Source organism: Schistocerca piceifrons, chromosome X, assembly GCF_021461385.2.
Source record: "Schistocerca piceifrons isolate TAMUIC-IGC-003096 chromosome X, iqSchPice1.1, whole genome shotgun sequence".
In the NCBI taxonomy this organism is placed as follows: Eukaryota; Metazoa; Arthropoda; class Insecta; order Orthoptera; family Acrididae; genus Schistocerca; species Schistocerca piceifrons.
Genome location: NC_060149.1, coordinates 170,848,828 through 170,867,676, shown reverse-complemented (window position 1 = coordinate 170,867,676; position 18,849 = coordinate 170,848,828). Strand labels below are relative to the sequence as shown.

The following is an 18,849-nucleotide window of genomic DNA, read 5'->3' as shown; positions in this document are numbered from 1 at the left end:
AAGGTATATAAAAGACACCCAATGAGCATATTTGGCCCATCTTTATTAACACTTTTCACCAAAATTATTTCGCATTCAGGTCTGTACTAGTCTCACTAGATATTATATTTATTGCTACAAACATGCCTCCAACACCAGTGTTCAACTCTTTGCAATAAACATTCCAGTTGGGGTTTAGATTTTCATTGCTATTCACATCTGGTTTCAGCCACCTTTCTGTCCCTAGTACTATATGGGAATATTTATCATTTATAGGTGATATTAGTTCCAGGACCTTTCCATAGACACTCCTGTAGTTAACTAACACTATATTAAAATTTTCTGTCACCCATCTGCTATGACAAATGCCACTCTATCTGGACTCAGAAACCATTTTATCACACCTGTGGAGATGTTACTCTATCCTGAAAGACCCACATTTGCACACATGAACTCTGCTACCCTATTAGCCACTTACTGCGTGTAGTGCCTGCCTGGCCTATTCACGGGAACCCTACAACTCTCTCCCGATAGCGGAGGTCATGAATTTGCATTTGATACCATCACAAAAACATATGAGCCTCTGGTTTAGACCTTCCACTCTGCTCCAAACCAGAGGACCACAATCACATCTGGCATAGATGCTGCGAAGCAACCCTGCGGGTGAGGCTAGCTGTCTTCACAAAATCAGCCAGTCACCTGTAGGAAGCGAGGGTGGCCTCAGAATGCAGGCAACAGGTATCATTCGTGTCTACATGGGCCACAATTTGCAGCCGGGTGCTCCCAGTACATTTGATCATTGCTGGTAGAGCCTCGTTGTCTAATGAGACTCCCCACTCCCAGGCAAGCAAACTGCCCACTATTTTCCTGAGGTGCTCCATCAACCTCCTAACATTACAGCTCCTAATGACAACCAATCCCACCCTCTGCACTTGTCTGCATTGGCAAGTCCCAACAGGTGAGGTGTCTTGTACTGTCACAGATGTACTTTCAGTAGAAGGCAATACCAAGCCTGCTTTTAAGATGTAAGGGGACTTGCAAATTTGGAAGCAAAGCTGCATTAGGGAACCCAGACAACAGTACAGGCTCCAAAAGTGAAAAAGCATTCACCTCAGGCGTCCCAATGCTTCCACAGTCCAGGATAGAGGTCTGAAACCTGTCTAATATGGCTAATACAGCTTCCAGCTGTTTACAGACAATGGTCAATTCTCCCTGCATATACAAATGTTCCATATACATCACCCACAGTCTCTACCCATCTTTAATCAATAAACAAGAAAAGAAAAACTAGTTCTGGTGTCTTAAGATAGCACTGATGGCAATACTCAATCAATAACAAGAAATGGAAAGCGCAAGCTGCTACAAGAACACCAGCTCACTGACCTGACAGATAAAACAGACAGATGATTAACTGCACAATGACTTGAGATTTTATCTGAAATAAAAATTAGTACCAGGAAACTGAACCAGGAATAAAGATGGTTTATGTAAACTCATCAGAATACCATTTGGTAGTAACTTCAGTTTTCTAAAACACAAGCACAAGAGAGTGTTTATTTTACAAAAGACATACCAATCATTCATTTAAACTGACGTCATTTATTGGAAAGGAAGCAATGTAAGAAGTTGCAACAATATTTTTATTTCCAGTAACTGACTTACCTTCTTACATATGTTTTATTCAGTAAAGAAAATCCAGGACCATACAAAAGATTAAAATATAAACAACAGTGATTACACAATGAAGCTGAAGAAACAACAGACAATATGAAACCGTGTGTTCTCATAAACTGTGCCACAATACAAGACGCGCACACGTAAAACAATTATGCCTCTGTGACATGCACTTGTTTCACATACTGAGCCCACAAGCAGGCAGTGCACCCCCAGTAATTGATCAGTGAAATTGTTGATTACTATTGGTAATGGTTTCATAATCCCACAGCGGGACGGAGGTTGTAAGCCATCCTGAAATATCCAATAAATAATACATTCTTGCCAACATCTTCCACCTAAAGTGTAAACAAAATTCATGGCTACACACACACACACACACACACACACACACACACACACACCATTTCTTGTGTCCACAACTGTCTCTGGATTCACCCATTGTCCTTGCATCCTTATCATCTTTCCCCATGCAACAAAGAATATAGCACAGTTCAGGAAATGGTTCTAGAGCGACAGGCTTCTCGCTCCATAAACCAGTTCATTAATTTACACAATATGTCACCTCTACTACCTGTGCTATAGTGAATGAAATTAAGAAAGTGACTGACAGTTGTCCACAGGGCAGTTACCATATGAACATTCAACTAGAGAATGAGCCCTGACACACACTGGGTCATTTCACTAGTCATCTATCAGCAAATCTGAACCTGCAGCAAACTCAACAACAGGTGAGCCGTGCACAGTACCACGCAAACCCTGCAGAGAACCACACGTGGTCTCTATGTGTGCATGCACATGTGTGGTGATAATAGTGTTGCTTTTTGTTCATATCTAAACTACAGCTATTCAGCAAGTAAGTCTTCAATACAGGTGGACAGTTTCCTCACAGGTACTGTTTATAATCCATCCACAAGTTTTTCCAATTACTGTTAAAATCGTGTGTAAGTTCCGACAAGGTGTATGCTGCCTTAACTTTGCGAACAAAAACTTCAGTCTCCCTCCATTCAAAACTATATGAATATAAATAGCTTTCAGAGGAATACATTTCGACACTTTTGGATCAATCTTTTTAAATATAATAAACACCTAAATCTTCAGTTTAAAAGAATTATTCAAACACCTACCAAATTACCTTGTGTAGAAATTCCCATGTTCAGTCCCTCATTATGCTGTCCATACGCACACCCAGTCCAGAAATGAACAGTGTGAAACATTTTTATATCAATGGACAAGCCTATTCCACTGCATTTAGTTCCCAATTGTCTACCCCCTGAAAGTTTTGTACAAGTTTCATTACCAGATGGTATTGGCCAATGTTAGAAATATTTCCAGCTCATTCTACTTACCATTTCTTCAAAACACATTCAAATAAATTATTACACGTATAATGAGCTCATTTTTTCTGCATGCCCCAAATTGATAATGATTGGATCATAGTGACGATGTCATTGAGTTTTCACTTCTGAAAATTTCAAATTTTCTCATCCACCTTTTACATTTTCCTCAGTATACACAGCTACTTTTCCCTTCCTTGTTTCAGCCTACACAACCTGTTTGCCTAAATCATGCAGTATTGATGGTATTTGTGGCATCGGTGTGATCACCTTCCACATGAATAGTGTCTCAAAATACCTGCAGAAGGAAAAAAAAGACATTTCAGGAAAAAATATTCTAACTAGTGCATATGCCATCATATGTAAGCTTTTCAAACACATTAATAAAAGTGTACTCAAAAATAATACTGTAAATATCAAATAACATTGCCAAAAAGTTTCAGTGCTTAGAGTATTTTATATTGCATGCCTAAGTGGGCAAAAAAAACTAAAGAATTTCTAGGACAATAGTTCCACATAATTTTCCTTTTCATTTCTGCAGCAACAACCACCTGCTATTGCCATAGTTTACATGTGTGTACATAATTTCAGTTTTACCAAGAAAAGGCATGTAATTAGAAAAGTTCTGAAATGGAAGAAATGAACAGTGGCAACACTGTAATCTCTTTCCTAGCAACAAAGCAGTTAATAGCAGATACAGTTACACAGAGTTGCTACAGTCAATTTGTATGTTCTCTATTGAGAGGCTCTAAGTTCTGAAATATGCTCCCACCCCAGGCTTATGAAATGGAAACATCACTGGCCCATCAACAAGTTAGATGCATTCAACTGCAATAAATTTATCCAACAGAATTAAATTTATGTAGATGCACAAAACCATCCATGTAGAGTACCTCTAGGCCAACTTAACATCTAAAAAATCACATGTGGTTGCAGTACCTATCTCTCCTGATTGCCAATGGTAATGTTATGCTCTGTGCACCCATCGATCATTATGCCCCATACAGTATGATCTACTCACCCCAAACTTGCCTCATTCTCAACTGTTTCTATGATTCTACAAGTTATTATTTTCCCTGCACGTACGATAAGAAACCTCCTCCCAACAGATGGGTTCATTTGTGACAAAATCATCCTACAAACAAGACGACGTGGCAACATGTAGAGACTAAATTCTCTCAAGTTTCCAGCCACATCAAATGGTTCAAACTCCACGAGCTCTCTGCCAAGTACACCTTGTTGATTATCAAGTGGTAACTGTCTTTGGGTAACTACTACCATCCTTATATAGCTTAGCTGTCTTCTGTCACGTCATTGGTGCTCATTCCAGCACCATAGAAGATAATGTCTTCATTGCCTGCTGGATGTGTGTGCTTCAACCTCCAGACGGCTGGGTTCCAAGCAATGCTTAGTGGCAGTCCGCCATCTTTATTGAGGGTGTTGTCACAAATTTGTATCTCTATCGCCTCTTTCATTACACTGTCCCATTCTCTTTGAATGCAATATGATGACCGTTTTCTAGTGCATGCTCTACTACTGCTGATTTCTCAGGGTACTAAAGGAGAAAGCATTTCCTGTGCTCTACACAGCACTGTTCAATAGTATGCAGTCAGTCTGATAGTCTGTCTACACCCATATGGTATTTACATACTTCTGGCATTCTGAGGCCTACATTGTCTGTCAGGCCTCCTGAATTGTTGGAGCCCTGAAGACTAAATCAGTTTTGCATCTCTTGAAGCCGGCTAATTTTTCCTGTTACTAAGCCACAGAATGGCAAAAAAGCAAGCTTCTTTGAATCCTCCTCACACTCCTTCAGCTTCCATGTTTTTGGAAAGATACCTTGTAAAATATTGCAGTTGTTGGAGCTGTGTTCCTCTAATACTTTCCATAAGTGGCTCAACTCCTACAGTAGGTTTCCAGCATCTGAGACAGCCTGCACTATGTGCCAAGGTCCTCAGAACAGAATGTTCCTGTGATGGATGCTGAAAGCTGTTAGCGTGCAGATATTGGTCTGAGTGGTTGTGTTTCTGGTAAACACTGTGGCTGAGCTACCCATTTTCTTTACAGCAGACGGGGATGTCAAGAAATGAGAAATCACCATCTGTCTCTACATCCATTGAGAACTTAATGTCATGGATACTCTTGATGGGGTCCAAGAATTCTGCTCGCTTTTCTCATTCACGAAACTAAACAATGAACGTGACAGTGATGTAACGATTAAAGCAACTAGGCTTTGCCAAAGCAGTGTCTAGGGCAATGTCTTCAAAGTTCTTCATACATAGGTTGGCTATAACTGGAGCTAATGAACTTCCCATCTGATTATAATGTCCACCGTCATAAAGAAAATGGTTAGCTTTGATGTGGTGTCATTATTCATGCGCATTGCAATGAAGAATTCTATAGATTCACTCTCCACTTATTTGAAAACACTGTTGTGGATTTATTCAGGCACACACTGACATTTTCTATATGATAGAGAATATTTTAATTAGATGTATGACGCCACAATAGGGAGCCCATTAGGCGCTGTAATACCCAACCTGTCTATGGAGTACTTTGAGAACATTACCCTGGACACTGCTCCTGCAGACGTTAGTTGCCATTACATCGACAACTCGTTCGTAGTCTGCTCTCACAGACACGGACTGCTGGGAGAAATCTCAGACAACATTAACAATATCCATGACATCAAGTTCGTAATGGAGGTAGACGCAGATGGCACCTTTCCTTTCCTTGACTTCCTTATCCAATATAAAGAAAATGGGTGTACTGGAAAGCCACCCACACAGACCACCAGAATTCACAAATCATCTTTCAAGAAACACAGAAGCAGATGGACCCCAAAAAGGGCTTGAGGAAGTTCATATTTTTGCTGTTCTCTTGCTCAGTAACAGTCAAGATTAACCAACTTCTAAAGAGGCATAAAACTGATTTAGTCTTCAGGGCTCCAAAACAAAAAAAATCAACAACTCATGATGCCTGTGACAGACAATGTAGGTCTCAGAAACCCACAATGTAAACGGTAATTATAATTATTTCAAAATGCTCTAGAAATGGTCAGAATGATGTCAAATTGCAATGGAATATTATTGGGGAAGGGGGAAAATGTATGGCAGAAGAAAAAAGTAGTGTGAAAATTTATCAGTAGATGGCACTGTATGTCTCAGAATATGTAAATGAAAATATCTGTCACGCACACAATCCACTGAAGTTGGTATAAACACGCTGGGTAGATGGCTTTCCTCCTTTTGTGTCTGTGATGTTCGTCATGACTGTCTCAATGCAGGATCAAGCTCTGATGGTAAAATGACTGTGCACACGTCGCTCTGCAGAATTTCCAGACAATGAAGCGGTTGAAAAAAAGGCGTTGGTCTGGTGACTGCCGTGGGTCTCGAGAAAATGATTCGAAAAGACGTGTTCTTTTGGTGTGCAACCTGGTAAAGGGAGGAAACGAATTGATTCGATGTCAGTGAGAGCAGCGCCACAGCAATGCAGGAAGAGACAAGTGGTGGTGTGCAAATGTGTAGCGCATGGAGAACTGCCCATGGACATACCCATGAGCCCAGCCCACAAAGTTCTACACGAAACATCCTTCTTTGTTAGCCATTCAAAATTACCAATGTGCACGAGTTGCTTCCTATTGACCTGCCAGCAAGAGAGACCTTTGCTTTAGAATTTCTTGCTCACATGGAAGTAGACAAAGATTGGCCATGGAAGATTTTGTGGACAAATGAAGTTCACTTCCATCTGATAGGATATGTCAATACACAGAATTGTCTAGTATGGGCAACGGAAAATGTACACGCAAATCAACCAGAACCACTTCATCCTGAAAAGGTCACTGTGTGGTGCAGGTTTACAGCATCATTTATCATAGTGCCATATTTTTTCAGAGACAGATGCTTTCGGTCCTCTTACCTGTACTGTCACAGGTACGCGCTATGAGTGTCTTGTTCAACAACATAATTCCAGCCCTCCAACAGTGTGGATGGGATCATTTTTATGCAATATGGTGCACCTTTGCACATTACAAATCCAGTTAAGCAGCTGCTGAAGCACCATTTCAGAAATGCTAGAATTATCAGCCGCCATTTCCCCACAGCCTGGCCATCCCGATCACCTGATCTTAATTTGTGTGATTTCTGGCTGTGGGACTATATGATGTTCACCATTCCAATTGCAAACTTAGCTGCACTGAAGGCATGCATTGTGAACACATTCTGAACGTGACCCCGGAAACACTTCAGTCAATTGTGGAACATGTCGTTTCTCAATGTCAACTTGTGGCAGAGAACGATAGACAGCATACTGAACATGTTTTTGCACCAGTCACATGAAAATTAATAATCCGATTTGATCTTGATTCATGCTTTTTATGCAGTTTTTGGCTTCAGGACAATTAAAAACTGATGTGAGTGATGCTTTTTATGTGGTTTTTGGCCTCAGGACAATTAAAAACAGGTTTTTCGCATCTGATGTGATATGACCTTGCCGTTGTGGATGGGCTTGACAATGGCCAGACAGTACTTGGCTGAAACCTCATGGATTTTAAACCACTTTAAGCGACTGGAAGCTTGAGAGAATTTTTTCAAAATAATACTCTACGACACACACAAGTGTGTCTGCACTGCCATGCATTCTCGTGGTGTTGGGTTGCAAGCTTCACCAAGAGACTAAACTCTGCTCAATAAAGAACAGCAATCACAGTCAGCATTATAGATTTTTGCACAGTGTGTTATTTTGGAACAAAATAATGTAACTATGTTATCAAAAGTATACGGACACCCCAAAAACACACTTTTTTCATACTAGGTGCATTGTGCTGCCACCTACTGCCAAATATTCCATATCAGCGACCTCAGTAGTCATTAGACATTAAGAGAGAGCAGAATGGGTACTCCGCAGAACTCGTGGACTTAAAATGGGTGTCACTTGGGTCATATGTCTGTATGCAAGATTTCCACACTCTTGAACATCCCTAGGTCCACTGTTTCTGTTGTGATAGTGAAGTGGAAATGTGGAGGGACATGTACAGCACAAAAGTGTACAGACTGACCTCGTCTTGACAGAGACCGCCGACAGTTGAAGAGGGTCATAATGCGTAACAGGCAGACATCTATTCAGACCATCACACAGGAACTCCAAACGGCATCAGGCTCCACTGCGAGCACTATGACAGTTAGGCAGGTGATAAAACTTGGATTTCATGGTAGAACAGCTGCTCATAAGCCACACATCACACTGGTAAATGCCAAACGACGCCTTGCTTGGTGTAAGGAGCATAAACATTGGATGATTGAACAGTGGAAAAACATTGTGTGGAGTGACAAATCACAGTACACAATGTGGCGCTCCGATGACAGGGTATGGCTATGGCAAATGCCCAGTGAATATCATCTGCCAGCATGTGTAGTGTCAACAGTAAAATTCAGATTTTGTAGTGTTTGGTGAGGTCATGTTTTCCATGGAGGGGGCTTGCACCCTTTGCTGTTTTGCATGGCACTATCACAGCACAGGCCTACATTTCTGTTTTAAGCACCTTATTGTTTCCCACTGTTGAAGAGCAATTCGGGGATGGCAACTGCATCCTTCAACACAATCGGGCACCTATTCATAATGCATGGCCTGTGGCAGAGTGGTTACATGACAATAACATCCCTGTAATGGACTGGCCGGCACAGAGTCCTTACATGAATCCTGTAGAACACCTTTGGGATGTTTTGGAGCATCTAATTCGTACCAGGCCTCACCAACCGACATCAATACCTCTCCTCAGTGCAGCACTCCATGAAGAATGGGCTGCCATTCCCCAAGAAACCTTCCACCACCTGATTGAATGTATGCCTGCGAGAGTGGAAGCTGTCATCAAGGTTAAGGGTGGGCAAACACCGTATTGAATTCAGACATTACCAATGGAGGGCACCATGAACTTTTTAGTCATTTACAGCCAGGTATCTGGATACTTTTGATCATATAGCATATCTGTTGAAAACAAGGGTAACTCACCTTCCACACTGATGTCCATTTGCACAGAAATCTTAATAAAGCGATTCCTCATCTTTCCAGTTTCCATTGATTATATAGAGAAGGGGCCAGTAACATTATTTAGATGCCTGAGGATTACCAGAAACTGGGGTACTAACTCCCTGTTTTGACCAATGATGACGCCACCGTGCCAAAACCCCTGCTCTGAGCGTATCCTACATAGTAACCAAATCATCTATCATAACACACTAAAAATACAAGTACCACATGAGCCTACACACCACTAAACCCATTGAAACTAGTGGGCTAAATATGGGGAAACGGGGTTTTGAAAGGCACAAACTAAAAATCCCAATAATAAAAACAACACCATTCAAGACAACATACTGCAAAAAACAAAACACTCGAAACTGATAGAAAATAAGACCCAACAAAACCTTACAAAATGCATCTTAAGATCATGGTATCTCAACCTCCAGTCCAACTACATAGCTCAACGCTACAGTTAAAGTGCACTTAGGGTGTCCGTAGCTTTTCTGTTGGTGTTTTAGCTGCTAAGTGTGCGTGGTGCATGATGGGAAATGAATGCGATGAATGATGTGTTAGATAAGACAAGATAGTGGAGCCCATGATAAAACAGTTTTGAATGAACGTCATAAATGGATCAATGTTTTTTCAATTAAATCATGGGAGGAAGTATGTGGATCAGTGTTTGTTATTAATAACAAAGTCACGCTTTCGATATATTAATAAACACCAATCCAGCTACTTTTTCCCACAATTTAATTAGAAACACTGATTCACTTAGTGGTTACAGGGAAACCTGAGAATAGCCTTAATTTTACAACATTGTGTTTTATATGACAACATCCTGCACAGTAGGTTTCATTGTGTCACCATGTAATTTTGTACACTCCACATCATAACAACTATGGCACTCTGAATGACACAGTATCAAACCTCACAAACACATTGCCACCACACAATTAAACTGTTAGAGGACTCCACCTCTTCATACAGTATGCCTTATCCATCAACATTTAATTTCCACTCCAAAACAAACACACTGCAGTTCAATGACCTCACACAACACATCACAGCACTGCACAACTATCCAGCGTGTCAAAGCAGATTGGTGGTATCCTACAACCAAGTATATGCACTGAATGCATTTTCACAGTATTCTACCAGTGAACCAAAGTCTCCAACCTGCTTTACATATGATTGGGCATCATTACATTTCATGTATAAGAGGTGGATGTCATTAATACTGCACAGTAGTGTTATGGGTCACTTCTACTGTCCTGCTTGCTGAAGCGTGTGACCTGAGATTTCTTCCAACCACTGGGCAGAATTATTTTTGTTTGATGGTTCTGAAGCACATTGTGGTTAAAAGAGGAGCTAAATAACAGTGAACATGTAATAAGAACCAAAGTTATGAATAAAGTCTGTGCAGCCCCACCAACAGTCAATAACAATGTATTTTTTACTGGGAAAAAATTACTGCTTGTTAATATTGAATACATTTAACATTCTGTAATTATGGTTAATATGAGACATTGGAGGTTAACTGGAATTCATCAGTAATGCATGTTTTATCAATGCCTACCTGCAGTTAGTCTTTTCACTATGGTGTTCTGAAGCCTGTATATGCTTTCACTGATCAAATATTAAATGCACTGAATAACCAAACATCACCCATTGGGATATTTTGCAATCTCTGAAGGGCTTTTGACTGGCTGAATCATGACAATCATTGTAGTACGTGTAGACGAATGCTAATGCCAAACACTGTGCATGTAGCAGAGTTCTTCATAAGGCTTTGTATGCTACGTAAGGGAATAGAAAAGTAATTTCATGATTGTTGGTATTTGCAACAATATGCGTTCTTATTATACATTGACAATTGCCGTTTTCCTTGCTATACAAACATTAGGTATACTTGGTTGAAGGATACTATCCATCTGCTTTGAATCTAAAGGTAATTGTGCTGTGCCGGAACATGTGACTTCAAGTTGTGTGTTGGCAACATGTTTGTGAGACATGTTGTGTCATTTAATGTGCCGTAGTAATGATGAGGAGCGTACAACATTATGTGGTGACACAATGGATTATGTTGTGCAGAATGTTGTAAAATTTAAACTATTCTTAGTTGCTGTGTAAGCACTAAGTGGTTCAATGTTCTTAATTAAATCATGGGAGAATGTTGGTACATGAATGTTTATTAACATATTGATCATGCAACTATTTTTGGGATTACCAGAGACTGGTATACCACCCATTTTCTTTGATCAATGACATAGTTGCCATGCTGAAAACCCCATTTGAAGTGTATCCTACATGGCGACCAAAACATCTACCATTACACTTGCAGAAAATACAAATACCACACAAACCAGTACACTGACTAAACTCGCTGAAATCAGCAGGACAAACACAGTAAAAAAGGGAGTTTTTGATGTGAATAAATAAAAAATCCAATAATAAACAACACTGTTCAAGACACAACAAACCTTACAAAACATACCATAAGGGCACAGTAGCCCACTCTCCAATTAATCTTAGCCAGTCTACAAGAGAGATATACCGAGTGAGGCGGTGCAGGATTTCCGTGATTTCCCTAAATCGCTTCGGCAAACAGCAGGATGGTCCTTTGAAAGGACATGGCCAACCTCAGTGCCTGGTCCACTCTCCCAAATCATCCAACCAAAGGAGATTACGTACTTCAGTGAGCCATCCTAGAATATTGGACTAGTGTGAGACCCATACCAAATGGTGGATGTATATGAAGGAGGGCAGCATGAATAGTCAGATTGGTTTGACCCATCTGAGAGTGTCACTGTCACTGAAATGCAAAAATCTGAACTGGCAGATAGCAACTTTCTCTTGAAAGACTACTTCTAAAGTTTCGAGAAACAATAGTAAGTGAGGAATGTATGAGAACCTCTTACATATTGTTCCCAAGTATCTGTGCACACTAATTACAGTTCACACAGAAACATTTGAGCATCATTCTCCTCACATTCCATGCACAATTGCACAGGAAGAAATGTACATCCATAGTACAATGGAAAGTACCCTCTGCCATGCACTCAGTGGTTTGCAGAGTTCACATGGACATATTTAACCCTACATAGTATGTTTTGTGACTGCTTCAATGGGATTCTCCAGATAATCTTTGATCCTAACACCCACATTCCTTTATTACAATCAGAGAAACTATCTGCACTAGTTCTATAGCTTGTTGAAACACTGCTGACAACTTTTGACCCATAATGCTTAGCTTGCAAACACTCAACATCTAACAACTTCACCTTCATACACTAAAATTTACACAAATCCAATTAAATCTATCTTTTGAACACCAATCAGCTGCATGCTTACTGGCACAATTGCCAGTCAAATTCCTTTTATTTTACAAAACACAGACTTGAGAAATTATGATAATCAATTGCAGTGAATACAATGCACACGAAAACCCATTACAGTTACCAGTCTTGTAAATCAAGTGAGGTTTCTTGCAATGTTTACAGTTAACATCAGTTCACTGTCATTTCAAAGAAATAAATGCTAGAACAGTTGTCATACCACATCAGCAATGTACCACAGTGAAATATGGAACTAATAACTCACTTTTACATTATTCTTTAACAGTATGTTTGACTACAATGTTTCTGACATCTATCAGAACATAATTTCCTTTCAAGACAATATAGTATTATCAAAAAAGATTTAATTTATTTAATGGTTTGTCACACACTAGGAAAAATAAAGACATGAATCGTCTGTAGTGTCAGCAGCCCTACCTGTCAGTTTTCAGTTCCCCACGTGGTGACAAATCAATTTTAAAAGAAATTATATTGTCATCCACCAGAAAATTGTGTTCAACATCTCAGTAGCAATATTGCAAGTCTGGATGAAAAATTTTTGTTCAATTCCATAGTCTTATGAACATACAACTGGAACTGACTGAAATCTTCTGTTTTTAACAGAAAATGACAGCACATGGAATTCTGCAACATATAACAATATCCATAAGAATATAATGTTACTACATACAAACAGCACAAACAAATTGGTACCAGAGAAGACAATGTCCCACATTCACTGCACTGGACTACATGAACATTAAAAGCCTGCACATTCAAAAAGTGATCTTTCCATAACATTCATGATTTCTCAGTAACAACTGTTCTATGTGACTAGCTTACAGTAAGAACACATTGCCATCACACAGTCTCCTTACATCATCTGTGTGATTTTCTCTAATATCTCTTCACTTCTTATTTAAGACATGAAATTCTAAAGATAAATGGAATTTTAGTTAATACATGATTTCTAATTCAAACTAAGTCACATTACAATATTCAAAATTATCTTCAAATCTGTCAGTTACACTAACAGATCAAACGTGCTAAACTAGTGTTTTGCTCACGATAGTAATTTTAGTGAATAAAATACGTTATATAGTGACTGGCGTGGCCTTAGAGCCTGCAGCAGTCCTGATTTCTGATTGTCAGCCATTTCTAAAACATGTTTACCACTGTTTGGATGGGCAATGCACAACGAACAATACAAACATGACCATTTGCAAACTTGTCATGTGAACTTTTAAAAATCAATGCCTACATGCCAAACTAGAAACTTTAATATGCTGTTCATTTAATACAATAGTGGCAAAATAAGAACCAAGAAGTTCTTTATCACTACATTGTATATGAAACTATGCACTTTATGTATATATTCGATTTGTCTTGATACCATAAAGTCCTAATTTGGATTACTTCCAGGCTGCAGATATTCAAGCAATCATAATTTTCAAGATTATAGAGGTGTGGCGGTCCATTAGATTATTGATTCCACCAGCCTCTATAATACTGTCGTTCGAAATCTGTATTTTCTTTAAAAGCTGTGACATGTAATCGAGCAACTGCTAAGGTCTTTTTCTAGTGATTTCAGATATTGCAAGAAATTTATTACACTGAAATCAGTTTATAATGACAATCGATTCCCAAATTTCTTAGTTACGATGGTCACATTTTCTCATATTTTAATCTTTAAAAAGCTGTTCTAAAGCAACTTTACAGCGAAATAATGTCTGGTTGACGATATTACACACAATCTAAGCCCAATAGCCCAAACGATCGTCAATATGGGACAGTCTTCAATCCTTCTGAACAGCAACAGATCTTTCCTGAACTCAGTTTATTATTTTTCTATATGTTACTAAAAAAAAAATTACAATAAGAAAAATTTTTATCACAAAAAGAATAACATGTCATAAAGCATTGGCGTACATTATTGAAGACATACTATTGTATACCACTGTGTCATATGCTATAAAAGCTAAGGAGCAACATCACACTGTCTGAATTACTTCTAAGAGCATTAGAGCAGTTCCACCATGAAACAAATCCTCCTACACTGAAAAGTTTGCCGTCAGTACGAAAGACTTACAGCCTCAACTTCTCCATCACCAATTCACCTTCTTTCAACCAACGACATTACTACACGGATACTAGTATAAGTTGGATTCTCCACTTCGACCATAGATACTAATGGTCGAAGATTCTCCTTGGATATAGCTAGTGGTGGGCAGGAAATCGCGTATCTGTTAGAAATCACAGTGACTGAGAAGTCACAGATATCACAGTAGCAACTTTACAGAATCTAACTGCGATTTCAGTCACAGTTAGCAGTCGCAAATAGTATTTCACATTCAAAGACGTGAGCCATCTATTGGTCGAATTTAGCACTGCTTTCTGCGATTTCAGTGACAAGTCGCAACTAAGAGTCGCAAGTAGCAACTAAAAAGCGCGGTTAACAGTGGCATCTGTTGGCCGAAGTTCGTACTACGTCCATCTCTGCGGTACGCTATGGAGTCTAACTGCGATTTCCGTGACAAGTCGCAACTAAGAGTCGCAAGTAGCAACTAAAAAGCGCAGTTAGCACTGCCATCTGTTGAGCAAAGTTCATACTACGCTATTCGCTACCGAGTCAAACTGCGATTTCTGTGACAATTCGCAACTAAGAGTCGCAAGTAGCAACTAAAAAGCGCAGTTAACATACTTTTCCTAGTGTCATCTGTTGACCGACGTACGTACTTCGTTATGAGAGCCTTGTGCCTCACGAGATCGATGTGCTGTGTGTGCATATGAAGGGCTTATTTCAATAGTGGTACAAGTCCATTTTTGTTAATTTTGAGATATAGAGTCGTAAAGTTAAATGAGCGCTGAAAAATCTGCAGTTGAGATACCAGAAATATTCAAGCATATGGCTTCTTGCTAGAGATGAACCTTTATTTATGTTTGTTTGGATCACTAATTTCAGAAGCATTATAGACAGAAAAGTGTAGGTAATAGACTTGTACCACTATTGAAATAAGCCCTTCATATTATATGACGACATGCACATTCAGCATCAGTTGTGGTTGGTCAAATTCTGCTGTGACTCTGAATGTATTATATTAATAAGAAGCAACATTGCCTTTTTCCCCTGAAAATATCAAGTAACGTAACAAATGTGTTTGATTCTGCTTCCAATATGACAGTTTTGGTTAATACTCCACATGCCTACAGGACTTTGCAATGTTAACACAGCAGAACTCAGACATCTGTATAAGTGCAGAGAAATGAAAACAGTCATATGAATGCCTCACTTTTGTTCCGACACAGTTCAAGACCCGGGAGAAAAGTTTTACACCTGGTGTTATACATGGCAACTTCACACACAAGAACTTTTTGCCGACACTACTACCACCTACATAAGTAAGCTTTTCCTGTGTCACTTTCAAGTAATGCACTTAAGCTATTCCTGATTTAACTGGAAGATCTGTACTTCCCACTTTCATAACAACAGCCTCAAAATGCATATTGTAGACTTCGGGATATGTTACAGGTCAGCGTCACACAAAGATTGTGGTGAAAGGGGGGGGGGGGGGCGGCGGCACGTCTGTATCCAACAAGTGTTTACCAATAAATAAGTGGCGGAAAATTACGGGTATAGGACGGCTTAACATGTGGAAAATGAGATTTTTATTATTCACTCAATGTATTTAACATTTATTATTCCTTTAAAATCGCACAACAACTTCAATAAAACACTTTAATCAGTCGCACACTTATTTCATAATTATTTCGCTTTTAAACTGCAAATCCTCTAAGAGCTGTTTTGAATCTTCACGAGTCTCTCTCAACAGCCTTGATGTGGATAGATATGTACAGCAACCAGTAATCAGTCAGAACTGCGTCTGCAAAAACACAAGGATTATTAAACAATTCTTGCTGTCACTAATTCATAGCAATATAATTGACAGAGTAGATTGCTAATATTTGCTATATCACATTTGCTAATATTTGCTATATCACATTCGCAAGAACGATCTCACTGAAGTAATTAAGTCCATCAAAACGCTTCGAAACTAACCTCTCGTCTGACGAAAACGGTCTAAAGACGCAGTGGCAATTTCTTCAGATCTGTTGACAATGATATTTTGAATTATCTCTTTACTGAGTGACTGAAATGTAGTTCAGGTACCTATGAACATAACAATATGTTAGAATTCATTTTCTAAACACGAACTATTACGGTACTGTGCGGCTACTTACATATTAATTACACTATTAATATTTTCATAGTTGTTTCTCTAATACAAAATTAAAGCCAACGGAAGAATAAACGTAAAACATACTTACCAATGACAGATTTGTTGAGATGCAATTTTCTGTGTGGACAGATGTAACTTTTTCATACGGTGGTACGTCGCAGAAATCGCAGGAGTCACAGAAATCGCAGAAGTAGCAGAAGTAGCAGAAATCGCAGAAGTAGCAGAAATCGCAGAAATCGCGGAAGTAGCAGAAATAGCAGTGGCGGAGGGATACGCGACTTAGGTTCCTTAACTGCGACTCTTAACTGCGACAAATCACAGTTAAGAATAACAGATACTGAAAAGTAGCATTCACAGAAATCACTGATATCGGAAAATCGCAGTTTAGCCCATCACTAGATATAGCTAAACCACAGACTGTGGCTAAACTTCTGTGCCATACTTCGACCATAAATATCTGTGGTCGAAGGTGCCATACTAGAAGCGTCTCGCGGGCCCCGAGGAACCATGACGTCATATCATGGCATGAAGTCGTCTCTCATGCAAGCCAATATCGCTGGTAGTTTTCGAAACGCGGATATTCTTCTAACATGGCATGCTGATGCTTTATGGATTTGTGTATGATGGCGGGATTTGTGTGCGTTAAAGCTTTTCAGTCACGGAAAAAATTGATAATACTTGCTGCAAAAGCACATGTTTGCAGAGGAGAAAGGATAGTTTATATTCCAGACAATGGACGGTAAGTAACTTCCGTTAGTAATCTTATCATGCGCAAGAAAAGTAAAATGTATGGTAAATCTACAGAAATTTCATTCTTTGTGCCTATAGTATTCTGATGCATTATGTTACTCAGTAGAGTTTCTTTCAGTGCATCTATGTGGATAATTTGTGGTAACGGCGTATTCTCATAACAAATGGCTTCCGTATTTAAGTTGCAATCATCGTAACTTTTTCCTGATCAAAAATTGTGTTGTAACTGCATTCTAACAGTAACCTGCACATTTGAAAACTTTTGAATGTTCACAATTAATCATTGATCATAGTCAGTATTTTGACAGTAAAATAGATATGAATTGCAGTGACTGAATCCAGATTTGTGAGTGGTGTAATGTGTTTTTGTAATGGATGTTTCAAAGTTTCTGAAGTGAAAGTTCAAGGAAGAGAAGACAACGAGAAGTAGCTTTTTTGTCTGTTTCATGGTTTATAGGCCTACTGGGGAACTCACCATGTAAAAAACCAAGTAAAGCATCCAGCTTGGTACCTCTCTGGGGATGTGGAAATCCGAGCATTGTTAATAAAGAAATTAATTCTGTGTGTGTCTTTCTTTTGATTCCTTTATCATGTTGCTTATAGTAGACCAAATTTAATTAAAATACCCAGGTGATAATTTCAACATAAATTGGACTATGTGCATAGCTGCATCTCACAGGCAAAGTGTAAATATTCACCATCCTCTGGCATGCATGTTCACTAGTCAGTTATGGCAAAAGAAATCACTGACTCAAAGCATAATTTGCTTGGTAGACATAATTGGAAATGGCCTTTTTAGTTATAATTTTACATTATTAGATTACAGTACTCCCTGAGAGATTACCTTCTGCATTTCTTGGCCCTGACATGATTAGTAATGGATGTTTCACCACCAGGTCTGGCATACAGCATTAAGTGTGCTGCTCTGCTGTCAGCAGCATGGTAGTCAATGTGTTCAGCAGTCGTTTAGGAACTAGTGTGAAGTATATGCACCTGTACAGCCTTGGCTAAAAAGATACAGCTAGAATGCTAATTACTGTTTCAGGAATTATCCTTTACACAGTTAAATATATTATGTTAAATATGTATCTAAAACTGAATTCATGAATAACTTTGTAGTCATTTAAATAAAAATACCGCAAACTGAAAAATCGTCTTGAAATGGTAAGGGCTATCAAATATAAGTAAATATTTTTCCTCGGTGAGGTTAAAGTGTAAAATTGCTGATACCTGGTTGTTACCATGAGATCAGTGCTGGCCCCAGCAGAGCAATCTGCTGTGACCACCGGCACCTTCATGCCAGCCAACGGGCTAATACACAAAGTAAGGCAGTGAAAGACTTGGTCCGTAATTGTCATTGGTTGAAGCAAATAAAATTAAATTTCTGAGGTATGTTGGAACTGTGTTATTGGTATATTCCCCAGCATGATTTAAAATTTTTGCATTGAAATGGCACTGACAGTGTGTAATATATTTTGCAACCGAGAATAGATACTTAAAAATTAATGTGGGAATATA

At 39.0% G+C, this 18,849-nt stretch overlaps 1 long non-coding RNA gene across 5 annotated transcripts; it reads right to left on the bottom strand.

Moving 5' to 3' along the window:
• Nucleotides 1-1,601: 1,601 nt before the first annotated feature.
• LOC124721970 lies at nucleotides 1,602-14,560 on the bottom strand. 5 transcript variants are annotated; one of them, XR_007006414.1, is made up of 5 exons: nucleotides 14,433-14,560; nucleotides 12,782-12,988; nucleotides 3,003-3,288; nucleotides 2,781-2,926; nucleotides 1,602-1,947 (listed from the first exon to the last, which is right to left on the bottom strand). It is a non-coding gene; the product is annotated as an uncharacterized LOC124721970 (long non-coding RNA). The 5 variants fall into 5 exon arrangements; XR_007006418.1 differs by having other exon boundaries at nucleotides 2,789-2,926; XR_007006415.1 differs by having other exon boundaries at nucleotides 14,353-14,494.
• Between the last annotated feature and the right edge of the window lie 4,289 nt (nucleotides 14,561-18,849).